Here is a 17812-nt window from a genome sequence, read left to right on the forward strand (position 1 = left end):
ACATTTCCCACATGTCTACTTTACATCAGCACAATTGTGGAAACAAAATTTTTTTTTGCTAGGAAGTTATAAGGGTTAAAATTTGACCAGTGATTTCTCATTTTTACAACAAAATTTACAAAACCATTTTTTTTTAGGGACCACCTCACATTTGAAGTCAGTTTGAGGGTTCTATATGGCTGTAAATACCCCAAAAGTGACACCATTCTAAAAACTGCACCCCTCAAGGTGCTCAAAACCACAGTCAAGAAGTTTATTAACCCTTCAGGTGTTTCACAGCAGCAGAAGCAACATGGAAGGAAAAAATGAACATTTAACTTTTTAGACACAAAAATTATCTTTTAGCAACAATTTTTTTATTTTCCCAAATGTAAAAGGAGAAACTGGACCACGAACGTTGTTGTCCAATTTGTCCTGAGTACGCTGATACCTCATATGTGGGGGTAAACCACTATTTGGGCGCACGGCAGGGCTTGGAGGGAAGGAGCGCCATTTGACTTTTTGAAGGAAAAATTGGCTCCAATCTTTAGCGGACACCATGTCGCGTTTGGAGAGCCCCCGTGTGCCTAAACATTGGAGCTCCCCAACAAGTGACCCCATTTTGGAAACTAGACCCCCCAAGGAACTTATCTAGAAGCATAGTGAGCACTTTAAACCCCCAGGTGCTTCACAAATTGATCCGTAAAAATGAAAAAGTACTTTTTTTTCACAAAAAAATTATTTTAGCCTCAATTTTTTCATTTTCACATGGGCAACAGGATAAAATGGATCCTAAAATTTGTTGGGCAATTTCTCCTGAGTACACCAATACCTCACATGTGGGGGTGAACCACTGTTTGGGCACATGGTAAGGCTCGGAAGGGAAGGAGCGCCATTTGACTTTTTGAATGAAAAATTATCTCCATCGTTAGCGGACACCATGTCGCGTTTGGAGAGCCCCTGTGTGCCTAAACATTGGAGCTCCCCTACAAGTGACCCCATTTTGGAAACTAGACCCCCCAAGGAACTTATCTAGATGCATAGTGAGCACTTTAAACCCCCAGGTGCTTCACAGAAGTTTATAACGCAGAGCCATGAAAATAAAAAATTATTTTTTAAATGATTTTTTAGCCCACAACTTTTTATTTTCCCAAGGATAACAGGAGAAATTGGACCCCAAAAGTTGTTGTCCAGTTTCTCCTGAGTACTCTGATACCCCATTTGTGGGGGTACACCACTGTTTGGGCACACGTCGGGGTTCGGAAGGGAAGTAGTGACGTTTTGAAATGCAGACTTTGATGGAATGCTCTGCGGGCGTCACGTTGCGTTTGCAGAGCCCCTGATGTGCATAAACAGTAGAAACTCCCCACAAGTGACCCCATTTTGGAAACTAGACCCCCAAGGGAACTTATCTAGATGTGTGGTGAGCACTTTGAACCCCCAAGTGCTTCACAGAAGTTTATAACGCAGAGCCGTGAAAATAAAAAATAATTTTTCATTCCTCTAAAATTATGTTTTAGCAAGCAATTTTTTATGTTCGCAAGGGTAACATGAGAAATTGGACCCCAATAATTGTTGCCCAGTTTGTCCTGAGTATGCTGGTACCCCATATGTGGGGGTAAACCACTGTTTGGGTGCACGGCGGGGCTTGGAAGGGAGGGAGCACCATTTGACTTTTTGAACGCAAGATTGGCTGGAATCAATGGTGGCGCCATGTTGCGTTTGGAGACCCCTGATGTGCCTAAACAGTGGAAACCCCTCAATTCTAACTCCAACACTAACCCCAACACACCCCAAACCCTAATCCCAACTCTAGATATAACCCTAACCCCAACACACCCCTAACCACAACCCTAACCCAACACACCCCTAACCCTAATCCCAACCCTAACCCTAATCCCAACCCTAACCCTAATCCCAACCCTAACCCTAATCCCAACCCTAACCACAACCCTAACCCCAACACACCCCTAACCCTAACCACAAGCCTAATCTTAACCCTATTTCCAACTCTAGCCCTAATTCCAACCCTAACTCTAATTCCAACCCTAACCCTAAGGCTATGTGCCCACATTGCGGATTCGTGTGAAATTTTTCCGCACCATTTTTGAAAAATTCGCAGGTAAAAGGCACTGCGTTTTACCTGTGCATTTACCCCGGATTTCCAGTGTTTTTTTGCGGATTTCACCTGCGGATTCCTATTGAAAAGCAGGTGTAAAACGGAATCCGCACAAAGAATTGACATGCTGCGGAAAATACAACACAGCGTTTCTGCATGGTATTTTCCGCACCATGGCACAGCAGATTTGGTTTTCAGTAGGTTTACATGGTACTGTAAACCTGATGGAAAACTGCTACGAAACCGCAGCGGCCAATCCGCTGCGGATCCACAGCCAAATCCGCACCATGTGTGCACATAGTCTAATCTAACCCTAACTCTAGTTCTAACCCTAATTCTAACCCTAATCCTAACCCTAATCCTAACCCTAACCCTTACCCTAGTGGGGGGAAGAAAAAAAATATATATTTTCTTTATTTTTATTATTGTCCCTACCTATGGGGGTGATAAAGGGGGGGTTAATTTACTATTTTTTTTATTTTGATCACTGTGATAGGTTTTATCACAGTGATCAAAATGTACCTGGAATGAATCTGCCAGCCGGCAGATTCGGCGGGCGCACTGCGCATGCGCCCGCCATTTTGGAAGATGGCAGCGCCCATGAAGAAGACGGACGGACACCGCGAGGCTCGGTAAGTATGAGGGGGGGAGATCGGAGTACGGGGGGGATCCGAGCACGGGGGGGGGTGATCGAAGCACGGGGGAAGCGGACAGGAGGACGGGGGAGCGGACAGGAGGACGGAGGGGAGCGGACCACAGTACGGGGCAGAAAGGAGGACTGGGGAGGCGATCGGTGGCGGGGGGGGGGAGCAGATTAGGTTTTCCAGCCATGGCCGATGATATTACAGCATCGGCCATGGCTGGATTGTAATATTTCACCATTTTCATAGGTGAAATATTACAAATCGCTCTGATTGGCTGTTTCACTTTCAACAGCCAATCAGAGCGATCGTAGCCACGGGGGGGGGGGGGGGGGGTGAAGCCACCCCCCCTGGGCTGAAGTACCACTCCCCCTGTCCCTGCAGATCGGGTGAAATTGGAGTTAACCCTTTCACCCGATCTGCAGGGATGCGATCATTCCATGACGCCACATAAGCGTCACAGGTCGGATTGGCACCAACTTTCATGATGCTTACGTGGCGTCAAAGGTCGGGAAGGGGTTAAAAGGAACCTGTCACCAGATTTGTCATATATCAACTAAAACTATCACCTTTCGGCTTCTGTGCTGCATTCCATAATTGGTTATATATCCCCCTTACTCCCCTCGTGTATACCCCCATAAACCTTTTGAAGTTCTTCCGTGCTGTATGTTAATTTTGACGGTCTGGTCCAGTGGGCGTCATTTCTGTGCTTTCTATCCCTCCTCTAGGCACTGTCCACCTGCTTTGATTGACATGGATGACGCCTCCTATTTCATCCACATTGCCGGGCGAAATATTGTGTCTGCGCAGAGAAATTGCAGCTCACGCCTGCACACTATGTTTTGCCCTACTGCCGGCAGAGCCGAAAACACAAGTGCACTGTAGAGCAAAGGAAAGAGGGCACAAAGTGGACACTGACTGGACCAGCAAAATCAGCATACAGCACGGGAGAACTTCAAAATGTTTTTTTGGGGGTTTACAGTGGGAGTCAGGAGGCAGCAAAATTAGCATACAGCACGGGAGAACTTCAAAATGTTTTTGGGGGGTTTACAGTGGGAGTCAGGAGGTTATATAACCATTTATAGAATGCAGCACAGGCACTGAATAAACTGATAATTTTAACTGATATATGACCAAACTGGTGACAGGTTCCATTTAATGCAAATTATATAGTACTAGATGGTAGCCCGATTCTAACGCATCGGGTATTCTAGAATATGTATGTAATTTATTTATGAAAATTTTAGAACAATACATTGAATACACAGGATTCGGCTAACCACGACCAATTAGCGAAGCGTGGTTCAAATCCCACGCCAATTCGCGGCCGGACTGCGCCTGTCGCTGATTGTTCGCGGCCGGCCACGTAGTATATAGCACAGCCACGTAGTATATAACAGTATATAAATGGTATAAGTTGCATGGTACTGGTCAGATATGGCCTTGGTCAGATGTGACATCATTTGAAGTGACATATTTAAAGTGTCATCAGAAATATTGCAGAAAGATTACCCATGGTATATTCTCCTTCATGCTGTCATGCCCTGATCCATCTCCTTTCATTCACAGGTATGTGGGAACTGTCTCCTAATCTGAACTAGCCACTGCACCCTCTGAATCCCTTGTGCATCTATCCCTCTTCTAACTGCTGGTATGTGGGAACTGTCTCCTAATCTGAACTAGCCACTGCGACCTCTGAATCCCTTGTGCATCTATCCCTCTTCTAACTGCTGGTATGTGGGAACTGTCTCCTAATCTGAACTAGCCACTGCACCCCTCTGAATCCCTTGTGCATCTATCCCTCTTCTAACTGCTGGTATGTGGGAACTGTCTCCTAATCTGAACTAGCCACTGCACCCTCTGAATCCCTCGTGCATCTATCCCTCTTCTAACTGCTGGTATGTGGGAACTGTCTCCTAATCTGAACTAGCCACTGTGACCTCTGAATCCCTTGTGCATCTATCCCTCTTCTAACTGCTGGTATGTGGGAACTGTCTCCTAATCTGAACTAGCCACTGCACCCTCTGAATCCCTTGTGCATCTATCCCTCTTCTAACTGCTGGTATGTGGGAACTGTCTCCTAATCTGAACTAACCACTGCGACCTCTGAATCCCTTGTGCATCTATCCCTCTTCTAACTGCTGGTATGTGGGAACTGTCTCCTAATCTGAACTAGCCACTGCACCCTCTGAATCCCTTGTGCATCTATCCCTCTTCTAACTGCTGGTATGTGGGAACTGTCTCCTAATCTGAACTAGCCACTGCACCCTCTGAATCCCTTGTGCATCTATCCCTCTTCTAACTGCTGGTATGTGGGAACTGTCTCCTAATCTGAACTAGCCACTGCACCCTCTGAATCCCTTGTGCATCTATCCCTCTTCTAACTGCTGGTATGTGGGAACTGTCTCCTAATCTGAACTAGCCACTGCACCCTCTTAATCCCTTGTGCATCTATCCCTCTTCTAACTGCTGGTATGTTGCTGCTTTTTCCCCTGACTTTAATTCCATGTTTCATACTTCAAGCTTGCTGAATGCATATTGATATGCACATGTTCCTCACACCTAGCTCTATCCACCCATCTTATCCTATCCTTCACCAACCTTGATGCTAATCAGTGGCGTAACTACAAAGTTATGAGCCCCGGTGCGAACTTCCAAATGGGCCCCCCCCCCACCCCGGGTCCCCCCGCCTCAAAACCCCCAAACCACCCCCCGCCCCCCCCACCTTCCCCTAGATACGCCTTGGACTGTCGCAGGAATCTCCTGCACTGCAACATGGTGTTGGGTGCCAGCACAGCCCGGACAGTGGTATATCCAGCACAGTGGTATATCCAGCACAGCCCGCACAGTGGTATATCCAGCACAGCCCGCACAGTGGTATATCCAGAACAGCCCGCACAGTGGTATATCAAGCACAGCGGTATATCCAGCACAGCCCGCACAGTGGTATATCCAGCACAGCAAGCACAGTGGTATATCCAGCACAGCCCGCACAGTGGTATATCCAGCACAGCCCGCACAGTGGTATATCCAGCACAGCCCGCACAGTGGTATATCCAGCACAGGGATATATACAGCAGAGCCCGCACAGGGATATATACAGCAGAGCCCGCACAGGGATATATACAGCAGAGCCCGCACAGGGATATATACAGCAGAGCCCGCACAGGGATATATACAGCAGAGCCCGCACAGGGATATATACAGCAGAGCCCGCACAGGGATATATACAGCAGAGCCCGCACAGGGATATATACAGCAGAGCCCGCACAGGGGTATATAGAGCACAGCCTGCACAGGGGTATATAGAGCACAGCCCGCACAGGGATATATACAGCAGAGCCCGCACAGGGGTATATAGAGCACAGCCCGCACAGGGATATATACAGCACAGCCTGCACAGTGGTATATCCAGCACAGGGATATATACAGCAGAGCCCGCACAGGGATATATACAGCAGAGCCCGCACATCTCATCTCCCCCCCCCCCCCCCCCGATAATGGCCCCACAGTCCAGTTAAAAAGAAAAAAAAAAAAAACTCTCCTCACCTTTCCTTTTGCCCGCACTGCTCCCGGCGGCTGCAGTCTGCCCAGGACACTGCAGGTGCGCGATGATATGACGTCATCGCGCACCCGCAGTGTACTGTCAGAGGCAGAGCGGGGAATGATGGGAGAGGGGGCGTCAGCAGACGCTCTCTCCTCCATCATTGCATTGAACTATACCGGTGTCATACACGCCGGTATAGTTAAATGCGGCGGCGGCGGCACTGGCGGGGGGCGGGGGGGAACAGTGCAGCGGCCCACTACTGGCACCGGCTCTTCTGGCATTTGCCAGAAGTGCCCGATGGCCAGTCCGGCCCTGCACTGACCTGCCAACCCAGGGCCCCTGACCTGCGGGGCCCGGTCGCAATGGCGACCGCTGCGACCGCGGTAGTTACGCCCCTGATGCTAATCAAATGTACTATTAACTGCAATCTGTGAATTGCTCCCTGCTGTGAACTATCCCCACCTCCTTTCTCCTCCATCTTCCTCTCTTACCTGGCTTCACTTCATGGACTCTTCAAATGGTATAAGTTGCATGGTACTGGTCAGATATGGCCTTGGTCAGATGTGACATCATTTGAAGTGACATATTTAAAGTGTCATCAGAAATATTGCAGAAAGATTACCCATGGTATATTTTCCTTCATGCTGTCATGCCCTGATCCATCTCCTTTCATTCACAGATATGTGGGAACTGTCTCCTAATCTGAACTAGCCACTGCACCCTCTGAATCCCTTGTGCATCTATCCCTCTTCTAACTGCTGGTATGTGGGAACTGTCTCCTAATCTGAACTAGCCACTGCGACCTCTGAATCCCTTGTGCATCTATCCCTCTTCTAACTGCTGGTATGTTGCTGCTTTTTCCCCTGACTTTAATTCCATGTTTCATACTTCAAGCTTGCTGAATGCATATTGATATGCACATGTTCCTCACACCTAGCTCTATCCACCCATCTTATCCTATCCTTCACCAACCTTGATGCTAATCAAATGTACTATTAACTGCAATCTGTGAATTGCTCCCTGCTGTGAACTATCCCCCACCTCCTTTCTCCTCCCTCTTCCTCTCTTACCTGGCTTCACTTCATGGACTCTTCAAATGGTATAAGGCTACGTTCACGTTTGCGGTCGGCGCCGCAGCGTCGCCGCATGCGTCATGCGCCCCTATATTTAACATGGGGGCGCATGGACATGCGTCGCACTTGCGTTTTGCGCCGCATGCGTCCCTGCGGCGCCCGCGTCCGGGCGCAGAGGACGCAGCAAGTTGCATTTTTGCTGTGTCCAAAATGAATGAAAAAAAGGACGCATGCGGCGCAAAACGCAGCGTTGTGCATGCGTTTTGCTGCGTTTTTGTTTGCGTTGTGCGTTGCGGCACCGACGCTGCGGCGCACAACGCAAATGTGAACGTAGCGTAAGTTGCATGGTACTGGTCAGATATGGCCTTGGTCAGATGTGACATCATTTGAAGTGACATATTTAAAGTGTCATCAGAAATATTGCAGAAAGATTACCCATTGTATATTCTCCTTCATGCTGTCATGCCCTGATCCATCTCCTTTCATTCACAGGTATGTGGGAACTGTCTCCTAATCTGAACTAGCCACTGCACCCTCTGAATCCCTCGTGCATCTATCCCTCTTCTAACTGCTGGTATGTGGGAACTGTCTCCTAATCTGAACTAGCCACTGCACCCTCTGAATCCCTCGTGCATCTATCCCTCTTCTAACTGCTGGTATGTGGGAACTGTCTCCTAATCTGAACTAGCCACTGCACCCTCTGAATCCCTTGTGCATCTATCCCTCTTCTAACTGCTGGTATGTGGGAACTGTCTCCTAATCTGAACTAGCCACTGCACCCTCTGAATCCCTTGTGCATCTATCCCTCTTCTAACTGCTGGTATGTTGCTGCTTTTTCCCCTGACTTTAATTCCATGTTTCATACTTCAAGCTTGCTGAATGCATATTGATATGCACATGTTCCTCACACCTAGCTCTATCCACCCATCTTATCCTATCCTTCACCAACCTTGATGCTAATCAAATGTACTATTAACTGCAATCTGTGAATTGCTCCCTGCTGTGAACTATCCCCACCTCCTTTCTCCTCCCTCTTCCTCTCTTACCTGGCTTCACTTCATGGACTCTTCAAATGGTATAAGTTGCATGGTACTGGTCAGATATGGCCTTGGTCAGATGTGACATCATTTGAAGTGACATCATTTGAAGTGACATCATTTGAAGTGACATCATTTGAAGTGACATCATTTGAAGTGACATCAGAAATATTGCAGAAATAGTCCAGAAATCGGCCAGACGGTAAGACTAATCACTATCTTCTAAATTTACTTGCCTTTCTTTTCCTCCCCTGCTTTTTAACCATGCTTACATTTTCCCCACCGTATTTGCTCCACTAATCCTCACTTTCATTCACCCACCTGTTTCCCTTTCTCCGCTTATTCTCACTGCTGGTTACACATCCCCCAATCCTGCCCCCCGCCTCATACATTACTGCCCCTTACCCTATCCTTCTCACACTATGAGAAACCACCGCAACCGCTCACACTTAAAACCTGTGCCACTGACCCCCACCACCCTGCTTCCCCTCTTTGGGGCACTTTGGAATGCCCGCTCTGTCTGCAACAAGCTCCACATGGTCCATGATCTCTTCACTTCTCGCAACCTTTTCTTCCTGGCCCTCACTGAGACCTGGCTGACGCCCCCTGACACGGCCTCGCCTGCAGCACTGAGTTACGGTGGCCTCCAATTTACCCACACTCCTCGCTCTGGCAACAGACATGGTGGAGGAGTGGGTATCCTTCTTTCTAAAAACTGCTCCTTCAACCCTATCCAACCCCCACCCTCCCTTATCCTCCCTTCTTTCGAGGTTCACTCTGTCCGTATCTACGCTCCCTCCAATCTCCAAATAGCTGTCATATACCGACCACCGGGCTCAGCCACTGCCTTCATCGACCAATTCTCCACCTGGCTCCTTCACTTTCTCTCTGCCGACATCCCCACCATCATCATGGGTGACTTTAATATCCCTACTGACACCCACCAGCCAGCAGCCTCCAAACTACTGGCCCTTACTTCATCCTTTGGACTCACCCAGTGGTCCTCCACAGCCACCCACACAGACGGACATACACTAGACCTCATCTTCACCCGCCTCTGTTCCTTATCTAACCTCACAACCTCTCCCTTCCCCCTATCTGACCACCATCTACTCACCTTCTCATCCTTGTCCTCCTCACCTGCCCCCCATGTCCAGCCATTACCACATCCTCGCAGAAACCTCGCACATATAGACACTCACAGACTCTCAGACTCTCCCACCCCTGTCCTCCATATCTTCACTGCACGACACGGACAGCGCCACCGCTTTCTATAACTCGACCCTCACATCAGCCATAGACTCAGTCGCCCCTCTCATGCATCGCACAGTGCGACAAACCAATAGGCAACCTTGGCATAACAATGTCACAAAAAAACTTCGACAAGCATCCAGGGTTGCGGAGCGGAGATGGAAGAAAACACGCCTGCCAGATGACTTCACTGCCTTCAAACAAGCTACATTTGACTTCAAATCAGCCCTCACCTCTGCTAAACAGACCTATTTCACTAACCTTGTATCTTCACTATCCTACAACCCAAAACAACTGTTCTGCACATTTAACTCTCTCCTCCGCCCACCACTGCCACCTCCAACTCCCTTCATCTCTTCCAAGGACTTTGCCACCTACTTCAAAAACAAGATCGACCAAACAAGGCAAACCTTTACTTGTCCACCACCCCAACCACTCCATACACCAGACCTCTGCCCTTCCCTAATAACCTCCCTCTCCAACATCACTGAAGGAGAGCTTACTCGCCTCTTTTCCAAATCACACCTCACCACCTGTGCACTTGACCCCATGCCTTCCCACCTGCTCCCCAACCTCACACGCTTATTCCAGCCCTAACCCATCTCTTCAACCTATCGCTCTCCTCTGGTACCTTCCCCTCTGCCTTCAAACATGCCACCATCACACCTATCCTCAAAAAAACTAACCTTGACCCAACTGCTATGCCCAGCTATCGCCCCATATCGCTGCTCCCGTTTGCTTCAAAACTCCTTGAGCAGCATGTCCATGGTCAACTTTCCTCCCACCTCTCATCTAACTCTCTCCTTGACAACCTCCAATCTGGCTTCCGCCCCCACCACTCCACCGAAACTGCCCTGACAAAAATTACTAATGACCTAGTCACAGCCAAAGCTAACAGAAAGTTCTCCATCCTCCTCCTTCTTGACCTGTCCTCTGCTTTCGACACAGTCGATCACTGCCTACTGCTACAGATTCTTTCTTCCCTTGGCATCAAAGACCTCGCCCTGTCCTGGATTGCCTCATACCTATCCAACCGCACATTTAGCGTTTCCCACTCCCACACTACCTCCTCATCCTGCCCTCTCTCTGTTGGAGTCCCTCAAGGCTCTGTCCTAGGACCCCTACTTTTTTCCATCTATACCCTTGGCCTAGGACAACTCTTAAAGTCCCATGGCTTCCAGTACCACCTGTATGCAGACGACACTCAGATCTATCTCTCTGGCCCAGATGTCACCTCCCTGCTGTCCAGATTCCCGAAGTGTCTGTCAGCCATATCCTCCTTCTTCACCTCTCGCTTCCTAAAACTCAATGTAGACAAAACCGAACTCATCATCTTTCCCCCACCTCACGTATCCCACCTACCCAATCTATCTATTATGGTAAACGGCATCACGCTCTCTCCCGCTCCTGAAATCCGCTGCCTCGGGGTAACTCTTGACTCTGCCCTGTCCTTCAAACCTCACGTCCAAGCTCTTGCCACCTCCTGTCGCCTCCAACTCAAAAATATTGCCAGAATCCGTCCCTTCCTCAGCCCACAATCTACCAAAACTCTTGTACATGCTCTCATCATTTCCCGCCTCGATTACTGCAACACCCTCCTCTGTGGCCTCCCCGCTAACTCTCTTGCACCACTCCAGTCTGTCCTCAACTCTGCTGCCCGCCTAATCCACCTCTCTCCTCGCTACTCCCCTGCTTCTCCCCTCTGCAAATCCCTCCACTAGTTCCCAATCCCCCAACGAATCCAGTTCAAACTACTAACACTGATCTACAAAGCCATCCACAACCTATCCCCTCCCTATATCTCTGAACTAATCTCCCAATATCTTCCTTCACGTAATCTTCGTTCATCTCAAGACCTCCTACTCTCCTCCGCACTTATTCGTTCCTCACACAATCGCCTCCAAGATTTCTCCCGAATATCCCCCATCCTCTGGAATTCCATGCCTCAACACGTCCGATTATCCACCACCCTCGGATCCTTCAGACGGAACCTTAAAACCCATCTCTTCAGGAAAGCCTACAATAACCGAGCCGCCGTCTCACCACCGCCAGAGCCGCCGCCGCCCACCCCTACCTTCTGTATCTTCCCCACTATCCCATAGAATGTAAGTCCGCAAGGACAGGGTTCTCTCCCCTCTGTACCAGTGTGTCACTGTAAACCTGTTTACTGTAAATGATAGCTATAACCCTGTATGTAACCCCTTTCTCATGTACAGCACCATGGAATTAATGGTGCTATATAAATAAATAATAATAATAATAGTATATAGCACAGCCCACGGAGCATATAGCACAGCCACGTAGTATACAGCACAGCCCACGGAGTATATAGCACATCCCACGGAGTAGCACAGCCACGTAGTATATAGCACAGCCCACGTAGTATATAGCACAGCCCACGGAGTATATAGCACAGCCCACGAAGTATATAGCACAGCCCACGGAGCATATAGCACATCCCACGGAGTATATAGCACAGCCACGTAGTATACAGCACAGCCCACGGAGTATATAGCACATCCCACGGAGTAGCACAGCCACGTAGTATATAACACAGCCCACGGAGTGTATAACAGCCCACATAGCATATAACAGCCACGTAGTTTATAACAGCCCACGTAGCATATAACACAGCTCACGTAGTATATAACAGCCCACGCACGCAGTATATAACACAGCCCATGTAGTGTATAACACAGCCCACGTAGTGTATAACACAGCCCACGTAGTATATAACAGCCCGTGACGTAGTGTATAACACAGCCCACGTAGTATATAGCACCGCCCACGTAGTATATAGCACAGCCCATGTAGTGTATAACACAGGCCACGTAGTGTATAACACAGGCCACGTAGTGTATAACAGCCCACGTAGTGTATAACACAGCCCACGTAGTATATAGCACAGCCCACGTAGTATATAGCACAGCCCACGTAGTATATAGCACAGCCCACGTAGTATATAGCACAGCCACGTAGTATATTGCACAGCCACGTAGTGTATTGCACAGCCCACGTAGTGTATTGCACAGCCCACGTAGTGTATTGCACACCCGATGTAGTGTATAACACAGCCACGTAGTATATAGCACAGCCCATGTAGTATATTGCACAGCCACGTAGTATATTGCACAGCCCACGTAGTATATTGCACAGCCCATGTAGTATATAGCACAGAGACGTAGTATATAACACAGCCCATGCAGTATTTAACACAGCCCACGTAGTATATAGCAATGTGGGCATCATATCCCTGTTATAAAAAAGAATTAAAATAAAAAATAGTTATATACTCACCTTCTGTTGGCCCCCGGATCCAGGTGAAGCGTTTACCGATGCTCCTCGCGCACTCCGGCCCAAGAGTGCATTGCGGTCTCGCGAGATGATGACGTAGCGGTCTCGCGAGACAGGGATGCTGGGTCAGTGAACAATGATGTTTGCTGATATATTGATTACACATTATACATGCAGTTTGTTGACTTGCAAACATTGAAGGATAAACTATAAATAATCAAACAATGCGGGGTAATCTCATCACCCCTTCACTTGTGGATCATAGCTTGGAGGACAATAGTTGTGAACTATAAAAAGGGGATGTGTCTTTATAGGACATCTAAGTCATCCAAAAGATCCAGAGATTGTGTACAAAACCACAGCTAGGAACACTCTACAGGACAGCAGCTAAGACATCATGGCTTCATGACGAATGACATAGATTTGACATTCTACAGGATGCCAGATTAGCGTACCACGGCCCCGGCTGAAAGAATGCTTATCTGCTTCTTTGACCATCACTGAAACCATGGATACGTTTGGGGTAGTCAGGAATTGGACCCACCGGTCACCTGTACCCCATGGATACGATTGGGAAAGCCAGGATTAGAACCCATTGGTCACCTGGCTCCATGGAGATATTCGGAGAAGCCAAATTGTGACCCTGCAGTCACCTGGCCTTGAACCTCAATGGACTGTCAGCTTCCTAAGCTTGTTGTTACCTCCTCGCTGTGTATGCCACAGGTGGGGGTAGTTGGCCCTGTAAACTCTGAAGTCATAGCTGCTCTTATCGCGGAGAGGCAGCGGAAGGGTGAAACACTGTAATTTTACACCATTTTGGTTATTTTGCTTGGACTGTTCTATGTGTTATTTGCCTGAGTAGTATTATGCCCACGGTAAAAGGAGAGCTGGAGTTCTGTGGAATGAGCCCTAGTCCACGCAGTTTCGGCTGGCGGATTAGAGCACCTACTGACCACCCGTATCTTCACAATGTTTATGTCGATTTGGTTCAGTGACAGCGGCATAACGACCGTACCCGGCTGGTCAGGGGCCCGCCGACAGCAGCAGAAACTCCAAATGGATGTGCGCCCTCGGATGCGTGCGACAATATACGCTGCCAGCAAATGGCCAGCAGCTGACATTGACGTGCACGTGACGGGCCACATGACAGTGACATAATATGCTCCTGTGACAAAAAAAATCTCAAAAAGTAGAAACACGTGAGGTATAATAAAGGTGACCAAGAATAAGGGTATCAGCAAGAGGTGAAAAAAGAATCAAAATCATCCACCACCACGTGTATATAGGATAAATCATGACCCATCGGTGAAATTATGAATATAAAAAGAAGAAACAAACAGAATACAAGAGTCTTTGATAAACATAAAGTGAAATTTTATTAGTTACATGGTAATAAAAATTTGGATAAGGGTGGGAAAAATAACCAGAAAGCAGACGTAAAATCCAGGAACAGTTATATATACATTTTAAATCACAGAGCACAATACCTGTAGTTGTATACTATATAAAGTGCAAAGTGCATAAACATAGAATACATTGGGTGCCTGGATAGAAAATTTCTGAACAAGTTGTGACAAATTGCATATATTAAGGTACAGGAAATGAGAAGATGGATGTCCTAAACAGAGTGCATTATGCACAAGGTATATATCCTATGTAAAGTGCATTGCATATACAGTATATCTATGGGCCAATTAATACAAAAGATGACCAAGAGGTACGCCTGAGTCCCATATAGGTAAGCATCCAATGTAAAGTGCATGTGTATAAGCAAATACCGTATATCTCTATAGGCTAGTTGGTACAAAAGATAACCAAGTGGTATGCACAAGCCCCATATAAGGGAATATCCTATGCAAGATGCATATACATATGCATATACACTGCACAAAAAAATATAGGGAACACTTAAACAACAGAATGTAAATCAAACTTCTGTTAAATCAAACTGTCCACTTAGGAAGCAACACTGATTGACAATCAATTTCATATGCTGTTGTGCAAATGGAATAGACAACAGATGGAAATTATCGGCAATTATCAAGACACCCTCAATAAAGGAGTGGTTCTGCAGGTGGGGACCACAGACCACATCTCAGTACCAATGCTTTCTGGCTGATGTTTTGGTCACTTTTGGAGGTTGGTTGTGCTTTCACTCGTGGTGGCATGAGACGGACTCTACAATTCACACAAGTGGCTCAGGTAGTGCAGCTCATCCAGGATGGCACATCAATGCGAGCTGTGGCAAGGTTTGAGGTGTCTGTCAGCATAGGCCAGAGGCGCTACCAGGAGACAGGCCAGTACACCAGGAGACGTGGAGGGCAACAACCCAGCAGCAGGACTGCTACCTCAGCCTTTGTGCAAGGAGGAACACTGCCAGAGCCCTGCAAAATGACCTCCAGCAGGCCACAAATGTGCATGTGTTTGCACGAACGGTTAGAAACCGACTCCATGAGGATGGTCTGTGTGCCCGACGTCCACAGATGGGTGTTGTGCTCACAGCCCAACACTGTGCAGGACGCTTGGCATTTGCCACAGAACACCAGGATTGTCAAATTCGCCACTGGCGCCCTGTGCTCTTCGCAGATGAAAGCAGTTTCACACTGAGCACATGTGACAGACGTGACAAAGTCTGGAGACGCCGTGGAGAGCGATCTGCTGCCTGCAACATCCTTCAGCATGACCGGTTTGGCAGTGGGTCAGTAATGGTGTGGGGTGGCATTTCTTTGGAGGGCCGCACAGCCCTCCATGTGCTCACCAGAGGTAGCCTGACTGCCATTAGGTACCGAGATGAGACCCCTTGTGAGACCATATGCTGGTGCGGTTGGCCCTGGGTTCCTCCTAATGCAGGACAATGCCAGACCTCATGTGGCTGGAGTGTGTCAGCAGTTCCTGCAAGATGAAGGCATTGAAGCTATGGACTGGTCTGCCCCTTCCTCAGTCCTGAATCTGATTGAACACATCTGGGACATCATGTCTCACATCATCCACCAATGTCACGTTGCACCACAGACTGTCCAGGAGTTGGCGGATGCTTTAGTCCAGGTCTGGGAGGAGATCCCTCAGGAGACCATCCGCCGCCTCATCAGGAACAGCAGTGATTCAAATACTTATTTTCCCCACTCTATAAGAAAAACGCCAGTTTCTCTGGAATAAAACATTGTATCGCAGATATCAAGGTATTATGTTATTCAGCTTCCTATGACCTCCATGACTATAGATGGCTTCAGAGTTTATCCCATTGTGATTCCCTTATAGCTGCACTGGGTTTGTCTTGTGACATACAGGAGTCTGGAAGGAAGTAGCATGCATGGACTCCAAACTACCTGAATACTCAGGTTGTGTAAAATCTTGAGCTGGTCTAAAAAATCCTAGGAAAGTGTTGGGACATCAGAGGTAAGTTCTGTGTTGCCCGTGTTTAGTAGCTTCAGTTCTCTGTGAAAGTCAATGCATAGCCAGAAAATTAGCTAGTTTACCTATTGAAATTAGTAATTAATTAGCCATCAGTTTCACCTACAGCTATCTTCCAGCAGGATATACGGCTAATGCAAAGACAAAGGAATCCGGCACTCCAAATATACAAAGAATGGTGATTTATCTGTAGTGCAACCCAAACACGTAACATTTCAGTCTTAGGGTACTGTCACACTCTGCAACTTTCCAACGATCACGACCAGCGATACGACCTGGCCGTGACCGTTGGAAAGTCGTTGTGTGGTCGCTGGAGAGCTGTCACACAGACCGCTCTCCAGCGACCAACGATGCCGAAGGCCCCGGGTAACCAGGGTAAACATCGGGTTACTAAGCGTAGGGCCACGCTAAGTAACCCGATGTTTACCCTGGTTACCATCGTAAAAGTAAAAAAAAAAAAAACGTACATACTCACATTCAGGTGTCTGTCAGGTCCCTTGCAGTCTGCTTCCCGCTCTGAGTGCTGCCGTAAAGTGAAAGCAGATCACAGCGGTGACGTCACCGCTGTGCTCTGCTCTTACATTCCGGCCGGCAGTCAGTCAGAGCGGGAAGCAGACTGCAAGGGACCTGACGGACACCGGAATGTATGTACGGTTTTTTTTTTTTTTTACTTTTACGATGGTAACCAGGGTAAACATCGGGTTACTAAGCGCGGCCCTGCGCTTAGTAACCCGATGTTTACCCTGGTTACAAGCGAACGCATCGTTGGATCGGTGTCACACACACCGATCCAACGATGACAGCGGGAGATCCAGCGACGAAAGAAAGTTCCAAACGATCTGCTACGACGTACGATTCTCAGCAGGGTCCCTGATCGCTGCTGCGTGTCAGACACAGTGATATCGTATGGATATCGCTGGAACGTCACGGATCGTACCGTCGTAGCGACAAAAGTGCCACTGTGTGACAGTACCCTTAAACTCCAGACCCTCAAACAGGATGCCGTATAATAAGGGGTGAATAAGTTAAAGAAAAGCGCTATGCAGAGAATGGGTAGTAGCCCTGATGACTGGCAGGATGTTACTTTTCGTTGAATTTTTGAGGGGAGATGTGCCAACCAAAAGTTTTATCATTTCAGTTTTTATTTTATCATGTTTACCATACTGATTAATATTATATTTTCAGAGATTGGACTTTTCTGGACATGGAGATGCCAAATTTAATTTTTCCTTCATATTTGAACTTAGAAAAGGAGGGTGGTTGAAAACTTTATACTTTTTAAATAAACATTTCTTTCTTCATTTTCCTTTTTTTAGTCCCCATGAAGGACTTCAGCTGTGATCGCTTAGTTTATTTACTGCAATACATCGTTAGAAGTTATGCCAAGTTTTATGGGTGTACATGGGTGGCAGCGATGACAGGGGCCTTCAGTAGACCTTTGGCTCAGGCTGTCACAACAA

This window comes from Ranitomeya variabilis, chromosome 4 (genome assembly GCF_051348905.1).
Source record: "Ranitomeya variabilis isolate aRanVar5 chromosome 4, aRanVar5.hap1, whole genome shotgun sequence".
NCBI classification, from domain to species: domain Eukaryota; kingdom Metazoa; phylum Chordata; class Amphibia; order Anura; family Dendrobatidae; genus Ranitomeya; species Ranitomeya variabilis.